Source organism: Mirounga leonina, unplaced genomic scaffold, assembly GCF_011800145.1.
Source record: "Mirounga leonina isolate KUSES-001 unplaced genomic scaffold, KU_Mleo_1.0 Mir_53, whole genome shotgun sequence".
In the NCBI taxonomy this organism is placed as follows: Eukaryota; Metazoa; Chordata; class Mammalia; order Carnivora; family Phocidae; genus Mirounga; species Mirounga leonina.
This window is the reverse complement of record NW_023270807.1, coordinates 36,135,911-36,155,699: the sequence shown is the minus strand read 5'-3', so window position 1 is coordinate 36,155,699 and position 19,789 is coordinate 36,135,911. Positions and strand designations below refer to the sequence as shown.

General features: G+C 40.8%; 1 pseudogene; it reads left to right on the top strand.

Moving 5' to 3' along the window:
- The first annotated feature begins 17,153 nt into the window (after positions 1-17,153).
- LOC118001024 lies at positions 17,154-18,447 on the top strand (annotated as a pseudogene).
- The last annotated feature ends 1,342 nt before the right edge of the window (positions 18,448-19,789 follow it).

Sequence of the window (19,789 nt, the reverse complement as noted above, 5' to 3'; positions counted from 1 at the left end):
AGAGAGAGACAGAGAGAGCAAGTGAGGGGAGGGGCAGAGGGAGAAGCAGGCTCCCCGCTGAGCAGGGAGCCTGATGTGGGGCTCGATCCCAGGACCCTGAGATCATGACCTGAGCCAAAGGCAGATGCTTAACTGAGCCACCCAGCACCCCAACATTTTGGATTTTTTGCATAATGAAAAATAAATATATCGCATTTGAAGTCATTAATAAAATAAATACAAATATTAGAACTAAAAGCTATTGAAAGAAAGCAAACTAGAACATACAATTTCTCCTCTTGTTGAGGGTCAGTTTCAAAATTATGATTAATTCTGACAGAAGCTCCACTCAGAGATTTGAAGCATGATTGAGTTAGATGGGATCTTTTATGTCTGGGAGTGCGATATTTGCATATTCAGAAGGGAGATGCCTCCTCAGAGTGATGTGAGGGATGCCAGCAGGTCCATCAGCTGAAAAATATCTCCACGTAGGCCAGGCATGACAATGTCCTCCCCCAGGTCTGAAATATTCACCACTCTAGTTTACCTATCAAATGCAGGAACAGGCCCTTGGGAAGATGGCTGTCAAGTGCACTTGGGTTAATTGAAGAGGGCTTTCTGGTGCTCTCCTATTTAAAAGGGCATAAAAAGTTTGGAAAAATGCAAGAAAGAAAGGGGTTAGTAAAGAAAGATAATGTAAAGAGAAGAGAAAGCAATCTCAATTTTATTTAAGACCTGCCTGCCACACGCACACAAAAAAAAATGCCACCTTTCCCAATCTTCTATTTTAAGTGCCTCTAGAAATAGAGAATAAATCTTCCACTTGAGCTTATTTTTTATATGAATCTTCTTCTAGTTATAATAAAAGTTTTCTTGTACTTAGTCTATACTACAATATAAGAATACTGCATTTTTCCAAATGCTACCTTGAAACTGTTTCAAGCTCATTTGAAGGATTTATATTAGTACAGGAGCCATGTCTAATTGTAATTAACATTAATTAAGGGCCTGCTATGTACAAGGTACTGTGTGCTAAGAGCTGTGGAAAATATAAAGATCAATATACAAGGGAGACATTGAGGAGAAAGAAAAGGAGAAAGAAAGAACATTCAATGCAGGCTCAAGATATGTATTAAGATAATGCTAATTTCAGTGGCTTAATCCAATGGAAATTTATTTCTCACTTATGTAAGTCTAATGCAAGTGTTACTGGTCTGCCAAAAGTTTTCCTTTTTGTAATGATTCAGGGACCTACACACCTTCCACCTATGGCTCCATCATCCCCTAGTGTCCAGACAGAAAAGGTAGGGAAAGCAAACTCACTTCTCGATTGCATTAGATCAAAAGCAACACATATCATTTCCATTTATCTTCTGTTGGTAAGAACCAGTCATACAGTCGACTGCACCTTAGATGAAAGAGGGATTGAAGAATGTAGTCCAAGCCTAAGCAGGTGCTGACCAGAAGCAGGAATCTTTGTTTAAACAGCTAACCATCACGACTCAGAAGGATGTAGCACCCAGTATTCAAATTTTAACACTGATGTTAAATTTTTTAAATTCCGATTGAATAAAGTATTTAAAAATATGGGCTCCTGGGGCACCTGGGTGGCTCAGTCGGTTAGGCACCTGACTCTTGGTTTTGGCTCAGGTCATGATCTCAGGGTCGTGAGATAGAGCCCCATGTCAGGCTCCGAGCTCAGCACAGAGTCTGCTTGAGATTCTCTCTCTCACTATGCCTCTGCCCCTCCCGCTTGTGCGCTCTCTCTCTCCAAAATAAATAAATAAATCTTAAAAAAAAAATGCAGCTTCTGATTCCTGATCTGAAGGCAGGGTAGTAGGTTAGACACAGAGCCATATCCTCAGTGGGCAATTAGACCATTTTTCTCAAGTTATCTAATTATTTTAAAAGAAACAAACATTTTATACAGTACACAAAACAAGAGTTGCTGAAAAGTATACATCTGTCTTATGTGTGTATCTATCACTAAGCAAGGTCTAAAGTAGAATGACCTATAATAAGATATTAACATAGTCATATCCCGGTACTAGAATTAGGATATTTTATTCTTTTCTTTTTATGCTTGTGTATTTTTATAAATTTATCTACAATGAATACTTACTACAATCTTGATGATGAATAAATTGTAAATATTTTCAAAGTAGGTATAAATCAATGTTTTGATATTCAGGAATTTGAAGAAGTGGCTTTCATTGTTCTTTTCTCAAAACCGTAAAAGTTTATTCACTCTGTTTCATCTATCAAATCACAGAAGTTGCTTTTTACATTAATCTATTCTTGATCATTTGTTCAGATTGACTGCTAGTTCTCTCTTGATTCCATCGTACAACTCTCTCCCATAATACACTACCCACGACCCTCACCAATTACACAGACTAATAATAACAATAATAATTGTAATGGTAATAACAACAATAATAATAATATAAAAATAATTTATGATGTGCCAGACACTGAATTAATTACTTTACATGTGGTATCTCACTTAATACCTCCTATCTGGTAAGAGAAGTGCTATTATCACCCCGTTTATATATAGGAAAACATACTTAGAGAAGTATACTATTCACCCAACCTCTTACAGTCAGTAGCTGAAGTGAATATGAACCCAGGCAGAGCCCATGCATTCAAACACTATATGATTCTCCCTCCAGAAAAACTATATGTTATCTAATAACAACCTACATGTGAAAAGCAGTTTATAGTATTGAGGGCACCTTTACAAACATTACTACACTAGATCTTTACAATGGCATGGGGATTTTCAAGTTGAGGTAACTGAGAGTCAAATGCGCAAGGTTCCAAAGCTAGTAGAAGGTTGCATCATACATATCCATCTAGAGAAACAGCAACCACACTCATTATTTCGATTAAAAGTAATTTAATATAAGAAATTGGTTACCAATGTGTTGGAAAAGCTAGAGGAGAAAAAAGGAGATGATCAGGAGTGTCAGGAAACCACTACCATCACTAGAGCTGGAGGAAAAGGAAGTGATAATATCCAGAGCCAATGGACCCTGCACTACTGAGCAGAACTGTGTGAACCCATGGCCTTTGGACAAGAAACCAGAAGCCAACAGTTCTACTGAAATTTCTGGACTGGTTGCTTTCACTGCTAGGTTCCATGGTCACTTACCACTGCTCCTGCAGCTTCTAAAGCAGAAGCAGAAAATACAGCTTCTCTCTCCTATTTCATGATGCAGTGTTCCATTGGCTAAGTCCTGAGTCCCCAGGAAATATGGTTTTTTGACTTCCCACCCTGTGTAATACAGAGGAGAATATAAAAGTATGAAGTATGAGAATATAAAAGGATAAGCTCTCAAGAGCCAAGACTCACATAACTGATACAGTGGCAGAAACAGAACTGAACTCAAAGCTTTTGAATTAAAATCAGTTATTTTTATCCAATGTATATTTATGTAACTCCTCTGAGCCAGGCACCATGACAGCTGCCAGAGTTCCCATTATGAACCAGGTATTATAAACTAGGTATATGAACTAGGTATAACCTGGCCATGGCCCTGTGGGGATTACAGTGTCATGGAAATGAATATGGGAATTCTTTCCATTACATTCCATCCTCTGGACAAAGCTGAGGCATCTCTTATGGGTGCAGAGTTTGTTGGATTTTGCTGTATCAATTTAATTAAGCTGTGAACTATGTTTCCCCTTGTTTCCTACTCTGTATGTTCCTGAGTTAGAGTTGGCCAAAAAGAAGAATTTGCACAAGATTGGAAAGCACAAGTAAAGCAAAACTATTGTTCTCAGAAATCTTTGTGGTAAGATATGGATATGGACAGATGAAGACGTGCCTGGTAGGTCTTGACTCTCCTCCATTCTACATCCAGCCTGTCTTCTCAACTTCTCAACTGTCACTTCCACCAGCCACCCCCATGTTTGCCCACATTAAACACAGCAGCTACTTCCCATGCATCACTCCCTGAGCTGTCCCTTCACAGTCCCACTTCAGCAGCTGAATGTGCAAGCTTTGCAGATTTCCCTACAAGCTCATTGGTTCGGTCATGTTGGTCTATCAGGCTGACTGGTTAGGGACTCCTCCTCAATCTTCCCTTGCAGACCTTTACTTCCCATTACCCCAACAAATGCGCAGTCTAGTTCCTGTTAAAGAAATCTCTTATCTCATAAACTCCAAGTGGCCCTACTATCCTGACTGATAAAGGTAATACAGAGTCCCTTTGGCATTTTCAAGAACAAGCTGCCTTTCAGAATCCTGGGAAGAGCTGCTACATGCTATACTCAACCATTTTTTAGGTATTATTTGTGATGATCTCTTACATGTCTAAGACCCATTCACCTTTTGGCCTGTTCCCCTCCCAATCATCAGTATAGTACTCTGATCTGGCTACAAAATTCAAAGTCTAGTTAATCTCTGACATTAAATTAATAAATAATTCAGCAAAAGGCTCAGGCAGGTCTCCTAGGAACACCAAGTGGCTAACCAAAAGGATAACCAAAAGATGACTTGAAATGCTTCTTATCTCTTTCTATTAAAAAAGTTTATTTCCCTTATTGCTTATTTTAGTTGAATTTTTCTCCCTTCCCTGGTGTAATGCTGAGTTCCTTCTATTACAATACTAACGTCACAAGTCTTCTCATCTTGTTTGCAGGTTATTAATTGTCCTATTGACTATGTATTAAAATCAGAGAGTATTGACTACCTTTCCTTGTGGTGTCATGATAATAACTAGAGGATAAAATAGGTTCAGCAAAAACCAACTCTTCAGTAAAAATTAGGGCTTGCCTTCCTAATCTGGAAAAAAAAAAGGAATAAGGCCTTTAGAAAGATCATCATGTGTTCTTTTCAGTGAGTCACTAAACCATTAAGTGCAATTTTCCTCTATGTAACTGTGATAGAAAATGTCATCATCTAAACTATATCTAAACTATTTGAAGTGCTGACCAACAAGAATAAAGCTAATAGACAGACTTTTTGACAATAGAAGAGGAAAAGTTCTGAAATCCCGTATCAGCTTATACCCATTCAACACATTTAGTTGATTATAATGAACATGTCAACATTAAATACAAACCTAGTACAGACTAGGAGCTCTGGGGGATTTGATAGCCAGAAGTAAGGACACAAGTCAGAGTCGCAGAAAGTGAGCTGCAAAGAAAATCTCTAAGATGTGGTTCTTTCATAGAAATCTCTATACAATAGTGGGCAGGCAAGGCAATACTTTATGGTTTATCGTGGCAGAATGAGGTGAGGAGGTAGGGAAGAGAGGAAAAGAGATTCTACCAATGTTGACAGAGAATTTTTGTTCAAGGTGACCTTGGTACAGGATCGTTTGGAGAGGGGGAAGCCAGGTATAGGAAGCAACAGCCGCAGAGAGTCACCTCAAACAGGCTCAGAAGAGCAGTATGAAAAGAGATCTGAGGAGGGAAAATGACAGAAGACAAAAGGCATATGCCCAGAAGCAATCTGCAGACTTTGAGATCCAACTGGAAAGATTTCTTTGCAGGAGAGGGGAAAGCTGGTGTCATAATAGCAGGGAGAGAGGGGGGACATATTTACATTTAAATTGTTCCAAAATATTTTGAAGCAGTTCACAATAAAAGTAAGAACTGAAAACTCTTTAAGTGTTTAAGATGCAAGGAATGTCTTTTCTAACCCCACCCTACCCCCACAAGCCTAGCACTGTTCCTGGAACATAGCAGGACCTCAAAACACATTTGCTGAATTAATGAGTAATAAATAACATAAAAACAAAAAAATGGTGCCAAATCCAACATTTAATTTAATCAATAAATAACATAATGGGGCGCCTGGGTGGCTCAGTTGGTTAAGCGTCTGACTCTTGATTTCAGCTCAGGTCATGATCTGAGGCTGTGAGATAGAGCCCTGCATCAGGCTCCATGCTGGCATAGAGACTGCTTAAGATTCTTTCTCTCCCTCTCCCTCTGTCCCTCCCCGCTGCCTCTTTCTCTTCCCATCTCTAAGAAAAATAAATAAATAATAATAAACAAATAAATAAAAGTAAAAAATAGTAAATAAAAAAATTGGAGAAATACAAAAAGAGCAAAACAATATTAAATGATGAAGAGCTGGTCTAAGGACAGCTGCAAGAACTGGCTAGAAACTGAACTTCCTAAAAATCAAAGTAAAGATCTTACAAAAATGAGTTTAATAGAGGCATAATTTCACAGAAATAATGAATAGCTGTTCATCAGTTCCTGAGCAGGCTTCGTCACAAAGATATTTATATAAGAGACTGAGCAGTATAACAGACACATTCTCAAAAGCCATTTAATGAAAACTATTACAAAAAAACTTCCACATATGGTTATTCCTTACACTAGGCCTTTGTGAAAGCTGAGGATGGAAGGTAAAGTTTTTGGTTTTTAGAAGAAATTCAAATGAAGGGCAGGGCATGGTGATCCACTCTAGGTATGTAGCATTCTGATGATTTCTCCTAGTACATAGATAAATTTGAAAGAAGCTTTTGGATGACTGCTTAACTTATCCCTTACTATTCCTATCAAAGATCAATTACGCCACCAGGTTTTTTATCAGAATTGATATGATAAGAACTACAGAAATGAGCATTCCTGAAGAGTAGGCATTCTACAGTATGGATTGAATGAACATCCCTATAACCAAGATGTTGCTCTCCTAGGGCCATTGCTAGGTCTCACTTATAGTCTTGAACAGTTGCACATCTAAAATGCCATAGGAGTGCCCACAAATGGGGTTCAAGCCTTTTCTCAGAAATAAGCTCCAATGCTGGTCAAATGTCCCAAAGTATATATAACTATACAACACTCCATAAATACAAATGAAATGGCAATGGCCTCAGAGATTTTGAAAATTGCAGTTACCACCTTTACAACTATGGATCTTTGAGCTGCCAAACAAAGCAATTTGGAACAGTGTTGAATTCCACTGTCTAACATGATATTAATCACAGATGGACCCCTAGTTAGCCAAATAATATTACTCATTGCAGATTATTATATAATCCATCTTTATGTCAAAGCATTTGCCTAAAATGTTGATTTGGGGTTTTAAAATAATATTTAGATGTTCTTCCTGACAAGGTTGAGCTAATTCTTCACACTGCCACCACAGTGTGAAAGGCAGTCCCTGTCATCAGCACAGGAAAAACCTAGAATCCTATTTGCAGGAAGTCACAAGTCTTTCATCTAAAATTATTCAGGAACACACTTAAAAAGATGAAGCAAGATACAGCCCTGTTTTGCTACATTTAAAATAAGAATTTTCTCTAGTAGAAGATTATTCTTGCCTAATTTGACTCTAGAACTATTTTTACAATCAACACTCTCTGAAAAATCTGGAAAATCTTTGGTATATATAGAGATCATATAATTCAACCCATAAATAATGTTTGTGTATGTAATCAAAGCTCAATAAAAAGTTATTTTAAAAATATAATTATTCCTATTCAGGTAATGCAGAACACTAAAACTATGATCAATTATAGAACATTAAAGTCTAAACCCCGCCTGTTTCTCTGGCAAAAAGATAAATTATAAAAACCAATGCCATCCTCGGGAAAAATTGCTGCAAAGAACTGAGAAGCTGTCCAGAATGCAGATGTACATGTAATGTTGGAGGTGGGTGATCAGTAATTTTGAAGCAAGACCACTATTTTATATTCTCCCTGTGGCGATTGTATTGAAGAAATGAATTAGAATAACTGATACTGCAAAAATTCAAACTTAGAGTAAGAAAACAGTTTCAAGAGCTCTTACATAAAATGTTCTTCTTTGAGTATGTTGTTGGCTGTTTGTTAGCCAATTGGGGCTGAAAACCAGAATCATCTGTGGAGCTTCTCAAGCTACAATTACTCAGGCCCCATCTCTAGAAAGTATATGGGTCCCGAGTCACAGCTAAGGTGAGCAAAACTTACCAGTCCGGGTCAACCACTTGGGAGCAAGAAATAAATATCTAGCATGTCTGAGCTTATATACTTGGAAATTTCTTGTTAAGCAGCTAGCATTACTTACCCATATACATGGCTAGAGGAATATATGTTAGAAGAAAAATCAGGGTCCAATCTTGGGAACTGACCCCCAGGCTTCCCTCCCATCCCTCCTCATGAGTGCAACCTTGGGCACTCATGTGTAACCCTGCCATCTAGAATGCATAAGCTACTGGGACACATTTTTTCCCCTAGATGACAGGGATACAGAGCCAGCGGCTGATATACAGACAACTCTACACTTTATCATATTCAGTTCATTTTATACTTTTTACTTTGGCTCATCCTTCATAGTCTCATCAAACTGACAGAGCCACTTTAACATTTTGGCTCATCCTATTCTCAGCACACGTCTGATTCTTCTTTAACAATGAAGAACAACCTTTCTAGTTACCTAGCATATACTGTTCCCCTGCCAGCAACTTCATTAGAAATCCCTATAATTTCTACTAGGAACCACGTTATAAAATTGCAAGAATAAAATTTGATGATCACACACACAGACACACACATACACACACCTTTCTGATGTGAGGGTGTGCATAATTTGGAGGTGGATAAAAAATGAAGATATATCACACAAAAAGCAGGCATAACAAATTGTAGTCTATTCCTTGGACTGTAAGATGATGGCTGACAAGAGCAAAAGGTTTTCTTTCTCTCTCTCTGAGCTTCCTGAACCTCCCTATCACACCATTCTAATTCTGCATGCTGTAGATCCAAAGGGGGTCATCCGGTGGGGGGGGGGGGGGGGGGGGGGAACGGGGGGACATATATTGGTATTAAATAGGAAGCAATCACTTTCAACCAGTGATCTAGAGTGTCAATATAACAAATAATTAATAATACTGATCCCCCTGAGTCACTGGATTCATTGTCTAATGGGGAAAGAAAAAAATCATGGAGAAACCTAAGACCTTGGACAGAAGGTAACTTATTCTTTAAAATTTAGGTCACTTGTAGGCAAAGCATGTTAACTCCCCTGGGAAGAAGGGCAGGGAAGGATTTCAGGTGAGAGTTAGTCTGTTTACTCCTTTGCCCTGCCAAATTTCAAGATAAAATTCTTTTTTTTGTTTGTTTGTTTCTGGAAACATTCAGAGCTGACAGGATCAGAGAATATGCAGCTGTTTGCCTTTTGTAACTTAAAGTCAAATGTGTCTACAGTTTCTGATTTGCTAACTCTGACAGAGTTTGACAAGCCTGGTAAATACCGCACACTTAACCAATTTCTTGGTGTGGGCAAATTTATAGATTTTTTCAGTGAACGTGCCCACAAGAAAGGGCTGCCGGGAGAAGTCAGCCAGCTCTGCAGGCTGAGAGCACACCAGAGTTGACGAGAATGAAATTGGATGTGCATGGGGCTAAACGCTGGGCTCTGGGAATATTAAATGAAACTTGTAAAAGGATCACATTCAGGTAAAAAAAAAAAAAAAGGTTAGTGTGGCAGATAGGAGGGAAGTCAACTAAATGAGATTTATCAGTTGTAGGGGGACAGAGTCTCAAGATGTTAGAACCCAAGTGAACAGCACAAATGAATTCAAGCAGAAGAGACTGGGAGACTGGGTAAAGATTATGAGTAGAAATGATTTTCTGCTAAAATGTGGAGTCCCAACATTGTATATTTTGCTCTAAGGTATGTCTAGCCTAACCAAAAAGGCTGTGCAATTTTTCCCCAGGTAAACAAGGGAGGGCTTGCAGCAGGACTTCTTTTACCAGTTGTGACAAGCTAAGGATTGTGTTTTCAATAAAAGCTGCATTTTCCTAGAGTGAGGGAGTAAATTAGGTTCCCAGATCTCAAGGATCCCAGAACTGGGGTGCAAAACCCCAGGTGGGAATAACTCCAGCCATAACCAATTAGTTTCTGTTTATTAGTTCATGTTTTCCAGGACACTCCAGTCCAGGGGGAAATGGGAGGGTGAGAGAGCCAACAGGCAGGGAGAGAAATAACCATCTAAACTTGCAATTCCTCCCCTCTCCCCTAGGGCAAGCCTGCAAGTACTCAGTCCCTCTCAAATTCTCCACCAACATTTCTGAGCAACCCTAGTGGTATCAAATGGGTATTTTGTGGCAGAGAATGGGGCATCCTCTCAGCTGCCCATGACGTCCTCCATGTTCTCTTCTCCTAATTCATGCTGGCTGTCCCAGAATCATGCTATTGGAGGCACTTCTGTGCTCTGCTCACCACGGCAGGGCCACAGCTGTCAGTGCCCTCAACACCCAAACAGGCTGTCCACCCCAGGTGCTGACGGTGTGAAGCGGCTCACCATGCTGTGCCGCAGGAGCGCCATCTGCCATCTGGGCAGAGACTCTGCCATCACGGTAAAAGCGAGGTGTCAGTGTAGCCCATATTTGATTTATAGCGCCTTTAGTTTTCACTCTACTTTAATCGGAGCTGTCGTACCCCAGAGCTCAGCTTAGGAGGCTGCATCAGGTTACAACTTGAATGACAACATTTGCCATTATCCGAATCCCTCCTCCTTTAAGACACTACTCCACAGTCCTTTTAGCACAGTTGATGTCTTGATGATCTCTCTACTTGGATTGAATTCCCTCCAAAGAGGTTTCTCCTTCCCTATAGTGAATAAGGTAGACCTGGGGTGCCTGGGTGGCTCAGTTGGTTAAGCGACTGCCTTCAGCTCAGGTCATGATCCTGGAGTCCCGGGATCGAGTCCCACATCGGGCTCCCTGCTCGGCAGGGGGTCTGCTTCTCCCTCTGATCCTCTTCCTTCTCGTGCTCTCTCTCTCTGTCTCATTCTCTCTCTCAAATAAACAAAATCTTTAAAAAATAAATAAATAAAAAATAAAAAATAAAAAAATAAGGTAGACCCGTTCCTCCAGTCCTATAGACATGTCCCATCATGTCTGAATCCAAGGCACTGCTGGGTTACCATAATTCATTCATTTATTCATTCAACAAATATTACTGAGCACCTGTTTACCAGAGACTCTGATTAATGCTAGGGATGCCATGGTGAAAAAGATCAATATAATCCATGCCTTCGTGAAGCTTTCATTGTGCTAGGAAAGATAAAACAATAATAAGTAAACCGGTATGAATGTTATATAATTGCAAGACAGCTGATTACATAAAAACACGAGGAAATTTTTGAACCTATGCTTCAAAGAGAGGAAAATCAATTTGCTCAAGTTTATCCTGGAAGTAGGTCAACATAATAAAGGTTCCAGGGCGCCTGGGTGGCTCAGGTGGTTAAGCATCTGCCTTCAGCTCAGGTCATGATCCCAGGGTCCTGGGATCGAGCCCCACATCAGGCTCCTGGGTCAGTGGGGGGCCTGCTTCTCCCTCTCCCTCTGCTTCTCTCCCTGCTCATGCTCTCTCTCTATCTCTGTGTCTCAAATGAATAAATAAAATCTTAAAAAAAGAAAAAAACATAATAAAGGTTCCAATGATTATGACCTTCTTAAAAAAGTTTTGGAGGAACGTTCAAAGCTACCTGGATGTTCTCCAGCACCAGTCCTAGGAAACTGAATTATAGATCTCTCCCGAGGTAAAGTTCCACAATGATTTCTTTCTCTGTCTGTGATACAGGGCACTCAGCGTAATTGGCCACAGTCAGCAACCATGGATTTTGGAGCACAAATTGCCCACAGAGGCTCTGAATTGTCTTGGAAATAAGATAACAGCATTGTTCCAATTCATTCAGAACCATCTTTGAGGTTAGTCTTGCAGCTCCCTTGCAGAGTTAATTTGGCCAGTGGCTCTCCTAAATTTCCTGTGTAAAAAAGCCAAAATCAAGGGAATCTGTATCTGCCTATGAAGCCACTGCAATTTCCCCTTTTACTGCCACCACCATTGCCATCCACATGGTCATCCTCAGTTTTATGTTGGGGCTCTGGGGCAGGTAGTCTCTGAGAGATGACAGGCTGAGCACAGAGACTCGGGAAGAACTTCCAGCTGCAAGGCCAGAGATGGGGAGGCAGAGGAGGATCCTCCTCCCTCCCCGGCCAATGAAGTGCCAGGAATCTTAAAAATAATAATATGGATTTTTTTTAAGGTTGGGGAAAAACACATCTAGTGCTTCACAGACTCTAACAATTCCAGCTGCCAGAGAGGGTGAAACAGAGCAAACAATAGTCCTGGCTATGTTAGGACAGAGCAAGCCATCATCCCCGCTGCCCAGGCCCAGGTGAGAGCACAGAATAACCTGTAGCCTGCCAAGCACAGCTGCCACAGTAGAGAGGCAAGCTGGGGAAAGACCCAGAACCTAGGCATAAAGTTAGTGGTGATGACCACATGGACGGCAGTGGCGGTAGCCGTAAGATTAGAATTGCGGTGGAAGCAGCATTTGTTGTATTAATGGCCATGGAGGAAACATCAACAGGGGGAGCAGCAGCACCCAGGTCCAAGCAGCAGAGGAGCAGCCAAACAAAGATACACATCACCTCCAGAGAGTGTGGCTGTATCCCTTCCCGATCATCGTGGGAGCAGAAAGTACTCATGGAGAATTTCCAGTAATCTGGAGAGGCTTGAGCTGATTTTGTGACTCTACTGAACGCTGGTGCAGGAGAAGCACTGTTATACCTATATAGGTTAAAACAAGGATATCAGTCTCCAGTAACAGCAAGGCATTCTAGGATTCATAGAATGAAAACACTCTCCAATATATATTCCTTGAACCAAGTGAGCTCATCCTATTTATGCCCTTTATACTTACACCTCTCATTCCCCACCCATGAATAAAACTAATGGCAGCATGATTTTGTGGTTACAGAACCAACCACCTTGTCCTTCCAAGATCATTTGATCCCTTGAGTTGATAGCTCATCTGAGTTCCTGGTATCCATTCCTGAATCCCACTGCTCTTTTCAGCAGTTACCCCAGCTGTCTACCCAACTTGTGCCTTGGGTGGTCCTCCTTTCCCCTCCCCTGCCCTTGATATAATGTCCAAATACTGCCACTGCTCTGCCCAGTACAGCATCTGGAGTATGCATGTATCTGATTGTCCCTCTAGTCTCCCCAGACCTTATTCCTCAGTCTTTTCTGACTACCAAAGTCAGAAAAGTCAGTCAAGGGCGCCTGGGTGGCTCAGTTGGTTAAGCAACTGTCTTCGGCTCAGGTCATGATCCTGGAGTCCCAGGATCGAGTCCCGCATCGGGCTCCCTGCTCAGCGAGGAGCCTGCTTCTCCCTCTGACCCTCCCCCCTCTCATGTACTCTCTCTCATTCTCGCTTTCTCAAATAAATAAATAAAATCTTTTAAAAAAAAATAGAAAGTCAGTCAAAAGGCTTTAATAGCTATTCAATATCTACAGTTCACCATCATACTCCCAGCACCTACTACCACGTGATGAGAAATCAATTCCTTCCCTAATAACAGAACCTCTTATCATATCTTCTAAAAGTAAAAATCTCAACCAACAAGGAGATTTCATGTCTTACTCCCCTTGACAAATACATTACTCTTTTTACAGATCCTAAATATCTTACTGGACAAATACTGTGAACTTTTTCCAATGTTGTCATCAAATGCTTTCAAAGAGCCTTTTTGAAGCTTGGTAGAACTACAAGATCCACTGTGCCCATCCCTGATGAGCATCTTGATGTGCCAACTTCTGTACCCAAGGGTCATGAAGACAAGTTCTCCCCTGCTGACCATAAAGCAAATCTTGGAGGTAGTACTGGCTACCAAATGTTCCAAAGAAAGTCTTTCATCTTTTTATGTTAAGGAACTGGATGTGATGGGCCCCAGCCACTGGCTAGTGTACCCTCTCTTTCTTGCAATGCAGGTGTATAATCAGGGAAGCCTTATTTATGAACACTGTGGCTTTTATTCTCTACAACAAATGCTCAGGATATAAAAAGTACTCTAAAAAAATTTGATGAGTGAATGACAGTGATTCATGCTCTAAATTATGGCCGCTGGATAATCATCCATCCACGAATATTAGTACCATTGACTTTGCCTTGTTTAAGGCATGAAAAAAATGTCTATAAGTCACTGTGCTACAAATATTCTGAGTCCTAAAATCAGAATAATGAAAGGGCAGAGCAAGAGGATAAAACAAAAGCTAATATATGAGATTTTTATCTTTAAAAATAAACAAAAACATCCCATAAAAACATACTTTATATGTGAGTTAAAAATTATGGGAAAGATTAGAAGAATGAAGGACACGGGAACACTTGAAATCATTGGAAGTAAAGTGTATTTTCCAAAAAGACTATAGGCAAGGGGAAATCTTCATAGGAAATAACCAAAGAAAACCAACATAAAAGTGGTCACCCAGAACACTGCCACATTTTTCTCATGTTTCATTTCCAAGATGTCACTACCAAAAATGTTAATAGCTGAAAAGGCAATTAAATAATACATCTGGGCCATTGTGAGCATTGGCTAGAACCAACACAATAGTACATAGGTCACTGAAGTGCATGTAACGCATGAGTAAAGAAGAATACCACAGGCAGAAAAACATACAGGTGCAAAATACAAAGGACCCAAGGACATCTCTCTAAGGTACTGTGAGGGGAAAAAAAACTCATAAGCTTTGCTGCAGATATAGGGGTGAAAGCAATGAACTGTGTATAGACGAGGATGTGATTTAAATTATGCTGGCGTCATGCTGGATAAACCAATAAAGGAGCTTAATCGCTGCTACAAAAGCCCAAGGTTAATAGTGACAAACTCCCCCAACAGTTGCACAGCAATAGTATGAAAAAAGATGACTTTGGACAGAAGCTGTATAATGGCTACTCTCTGCACCTGGAGAACTTCAATAGAACTATGTGAAAGAAATCAGATAGAAATCTGTCCAAAAGAGAGGGGAAAGACTCTTAAGCAGACAGATGGTATTTTTAAAATTATAATGAAACCAGCTTCAGGGAAAATCTTTGACAGGAAAGTGAGGTGAGAAAATAAGCATCCATTAGCATAATGGGTCCCAGAATCCAGGTACTACTTCATACGTGCAGGCTGCACAGTAGATTTAAAAGGAGCCACTGACGTAGCCCCAATCTACCAAAAAGTCTGGTCTCTCAGAGTTACCAAGAAAAAGAATAAGAGAGGTTTTCATTAATTTCCTGCTTCCAAATGACCTCTTCAAGAGTGGAAATTTCCCTGGAAAACCTAGGAAAGCAATCTCAATGGGCTAAGAGAACTCACCTTCTGCCTGGTCCTCAACTTAGTGGGAGGCATTGCCCCAGACAGACCCAGGTTGGAAAAAGAAAAAAGGTAGCACCAAATCTACCACTGACTCTCAAACCACAGTCCCCTTAAAAGTAAAATAATGTCTGGTATTTATGTTACAGCCACCGAGAAATGCAAAGATACTCCGGAGACTAAGAAATATGCAATGTCCCTGTTTGAGTCTTAAGTATTTTTTCATAATGTTGTATAAACTGTAGAACTATGAGGATGTCATACTCCCATTAAGCACATCCCTCTCTTAAAGCAACTTTCCACTCTCTGCATCCTGTGTGTGTGTGTGTGTGTGTGTGTGTGTGTGTGAGAGAGAGAAAGAGAGACAAAGAGACAGAAAGAGAAAAGCAGCAGAGTGAATGAAGGAATGGTATAAGGAGAGACAGATCCCAAAGGTGTGACCTTTACCCAAGCTTGTATCATTTCCTTTTCATTCCAAATCAGCCAGTACCAATCACCTGGCCTACAGGAAGCCTGGTTAATAGAGGTCTGTGCTGGGGCCATAGGTGTGAGGGGATATGGTCAACCCAGTTAGCTAGGAAGGACAGAGCAAAGGGAGCCTTTATGCAGATACCAGTCTTCCAATACCATTCTGATGCTTCCTACTGTAGTAACTGTAGAGACCCAAGTTTGAAAGATATTTCTTCCTTCGGGAGTTCACTACGACTTCTATTTCTACTTAACTTCCGTATGACTAATATTAAAAGCCAATCATTTTCAACAAATCCTTTCTTCCTGATCTACCCTTGCTTCCTCTCCCTGCTTCTTCACACCTTACAGTTCTTTCTTCTTCGCATCTCTTTATTCCACTCTTTCTGCTCATTTTTTTTTTCTAATCTTCCTTTCCCCACCTCTCCACCCTTCTATCCTCCCCACTTTGAGCTCCCTTTGCCATGTTCTTCATCCCCTCCTACCTTAGCCTCCTCCCTTCTCCCTTCCTTCCAACCACCATAATGATTCTCTGAAACTGCTGATATTTGGATTCAAAATTGGGGTTTTTTTAAAGATTTTATTTATTTATTTATTTGAGAGAGAGAGAGAGAGAGCAAGAGCAGTGGGGAGCAGGGAGCCCAATGAGGTGGGGGAGTGGAGGAAGTGGATCCCAGGACCCCAGGATCATGACCTGTGCTGAAGGCATTTAACCAACCGAGCCACCCAAGTGTCCCACAAAGTTTTTGAATATAGTAAAACCTCTGTGGTTTATTATAACTGGAAAAAAAAAAAAAGATCATTTAACTTAATGGAAATTTTGAGGAAGAAAACTTTTCTTAAAGAAACTGGGTTTCAAAACATTCCAGGACAAAGCAATGAAATCACTGTCATGGGAAGGCAAGCTGTGAAAGCACTTTAACTGATAACATATTTATAATTAGTGTATCCATTGTTTGAATGCAAATGTTTCAGCTGAAGGCCTTCACTCTCAATCAGCATAACATTTCCCTTGTTTAATCTATTAATTTACTTAGCAACCCCTTTTTCATAGATGCAGGTTAAACAAGGATTCTGACTAACAAAACTTTATGTCCCAGCAGATGGCCCATAGAAACAGCCTTGCTAGTCTAATCAAAACAAATTTTGCACAACAAACACTTGCTCTGTTGAATGGCCTTGTCACAATCACACTCTATGTCAGAGTCATTCTTCATAAAGGAAAAAAAAATTTAATTGGTAATATTTGTTGTTCGCATTGTAAGCAGGCAGAGCCTGCCTTACATCGAAATATGAAAATAGTCTGTCAGCTAGGTCCTGCTCACTCTTTTTCTTATCCTTCTCCCTTCTATCCTACTTGGGCCCCTTATCCCATGAGCAAGTGGTCTATTTCCCTGCCTTCCATGGAAGTGCCTCCTTCTTCCAAGGATCAGTCCCCATCCCCTGGAAAATTCATCCATTAATAAAGCTATTAAAAGGAAAATTATTGCATATCCAGAATCCTTTTATTATTTTACCTATCAACCCTGTTGTCTGTAAAATTTAGCTTACTTTTAAAAAATGTCTGCTGAATTTTTAAAGAATTTTATATCCTGAAGCGCACTCAAGGCTCCACCATGAGGGCAGGTCACGTATGGTCCAGGCAGCTTTACCTAAACACCTTTCCAACAGCTTCCATGTGGGCATTGAAGACTGTTCTCAGCAATGGCCCTTTGTCGTCTCCAGGAACCAGAGACAACCATCATTTCACCAGCCTGACCCGTGCACTACAGACACAATGCTGTATTTCTTCTCCCAGTAATTTGATGGGTCAACAGTATAGATCCTATAGTTTCTTCACTAAATTGACAGCAGATGAGCTTTGGAAAGGTGCTTTAACAGAGACTGGAGCAGGAGCAAGAAGAGGAAGAGGCAAAAGAACCAAGAAAAGGAGAAAAAAGGATTTGAACAGGGGTCAGATCATTGGTGAAGAGCATCATGGCTTCCTATGGTCTGATCTGAATGTCCCTCTTATGAGAGAGGGAGCTGTGCAGACCATTGCCCAAAGAAGCAAGGAAGAGCAGGAGAAGGCAGAGGCTGATCTGGTCCAGCCAAGGGAAGAGTGGGACCAGAAGAGGAAGAGGAAGGATAAACGGGAGTTGAGGATGGAGTAGAAACATACAGAAAGGCGTCAGTCTTGGCCCCCCGACAATGGAGAAACACATGATGATTTTGATACCAGGATACTTGAGGTAAGAAATGTTGTAAATATGACAGCAAAAGAGGGAAGAAAGAAATCAGTCCATGTCCTGGTCGCTGTGGGGAATGGCAGAGGAGGTGTCCCTGATCGGATGGATGCTTTCAGAAGAATGAAGAACAGAGTTCCTCAGTTCACTATTTGCATTATGTAGGACGATACGAAGACCATACGATACTCCACGATATTTCTTTAAGATTTAAAAGGACCCATATTAAGATGAAGAAACAACCCAGAGGCTATGGCCTCCGCTGCCATCGGGCCATCATCACCATCTGCCAGCTCATTGGCATCAAGACATGTATGCCAAGGTCTCTGGGTCCATCAACATGCTCAGCCTCACACGGGACCTCTTCCATGGGCTCTTCCACCAGGAAACCCATCAACAACGGGCTGCTAAGAAGAGTCTCCGTGTTGTAGAATTCTGGGAGGAATGTGACCATCATAGTGGCCTCCCCGCAGGGAGCCTTGAGAAAGGATCCAGAGCCAGAAGATGAGGTTCCAGACATCAAATTGGACTGGGAAGAAGTGCAGGCCACACAGGGAACAAAGCGTTCAGTGTGGTCAAGTTTAAAGAGAACTGCCACCTGCGCTTTCCCTCTGGCCTTGTATAGCTGCAGTACTGTCCAGCACCTAGAGGAGACTCCACCCCTCATATTTTAGAATGTCAATTTCTTTTTAAAGGTAAGAACAACCTTCTTTATTGACAAATAGTAAATAACTATAGCTTTAAAAAAAAAGAATTTTATATCCTCTTCTGAATCGAAGAAATATAGCTTTGAATTTGATTAACATGAGGTCTCAAAGAACTTGCATTGTCAATACCCCTTTCTATGAAATCTACTCTTTACCCACAACCCAGCCTGGACCCCCTTTTCAGAGAGTGCAATACCCACAGCTTCTGGTGAGAGGCTTTCTTTAGCGCTGTTGATTCGTACATAACCCGTAGACTCCCTTGGTCACTGTAGATTGGGCCAGGACCTTACCCAAAATGAGCCAGTCAATTCTCTTTCCAGAAAAACTGAAAAGAAAATTGAGAGATTCCAGTTATCTGGAATCTAAGGGCCTATCTGTACACCTAAAGGCTGAGAGAGGATCTGTTTTGGCATGATGATGACATGCCCTCATTGCAAACTGGCCTAAAATAAGCTGACCATTTGTAACTATTAGGTTCTTTCACTGAAGGCAGAGGCAACAACATTTTAGCCTCGGGACTGAGCTAAACTTCTCACCACAGTTGAACAACAGAACCCAGGTACAGAGCCAAACTGAGTCCTAAGACAAGAAATGACCCTCCAGAAATATAATCTTATACTTGCTCATATAAAGAAGAGCTGCATACACAATATTTCTAGTCAATCCCTATATCTTGAACATCACATAGTTCACTAATTCCAAGTCATTTCTAATGCCCTTTTTGCTAATTTTAAAACTGTCTAGAGCTAAGCCGAGGTAAATATGTTTGCAACTTGTAGGAGCTGTCTTTTGAGTATGGATTTCTGGTTAAGTTCTTTCAAATGCTGACTACTGTATGTTGCCAATTTCCTGGGAGGAGTGTCTGGCTGAGTACTTCAAAATTCAATTACTGGCCCCACAAGTAAATATCAACTATGCATATATAGATGTATATATACACATATATGCATACATGCATGCATGTGTGCATCTATATATAAGTGTATGTGTAGGTATAGATATAGCTAGACATACACATGGACTATCTTCACTGAAGTGTTTTAAAATAGATATAGACACTGTAACAGTAGTGTGTTAGCAGAGCCTAAGTACCCAGTCTGCAGAGAGGAAGATGAAACTGATGTCAACAGGAAACAGAGGGAATACCTGAAGACTCCGGGGAAGAATTCTTAAGACTGCTATCTTCAGGGGTACCTGGGTGGCTCAGTCGTTAAGCGTCTGCCTTCGGCTCAGGTCATGATCCCAGGGTCCTGGGATCGAGCCAGGGTCCTGGGATCGAGCCCTGCATCGGGCTTCCCAGTCAGCGCGG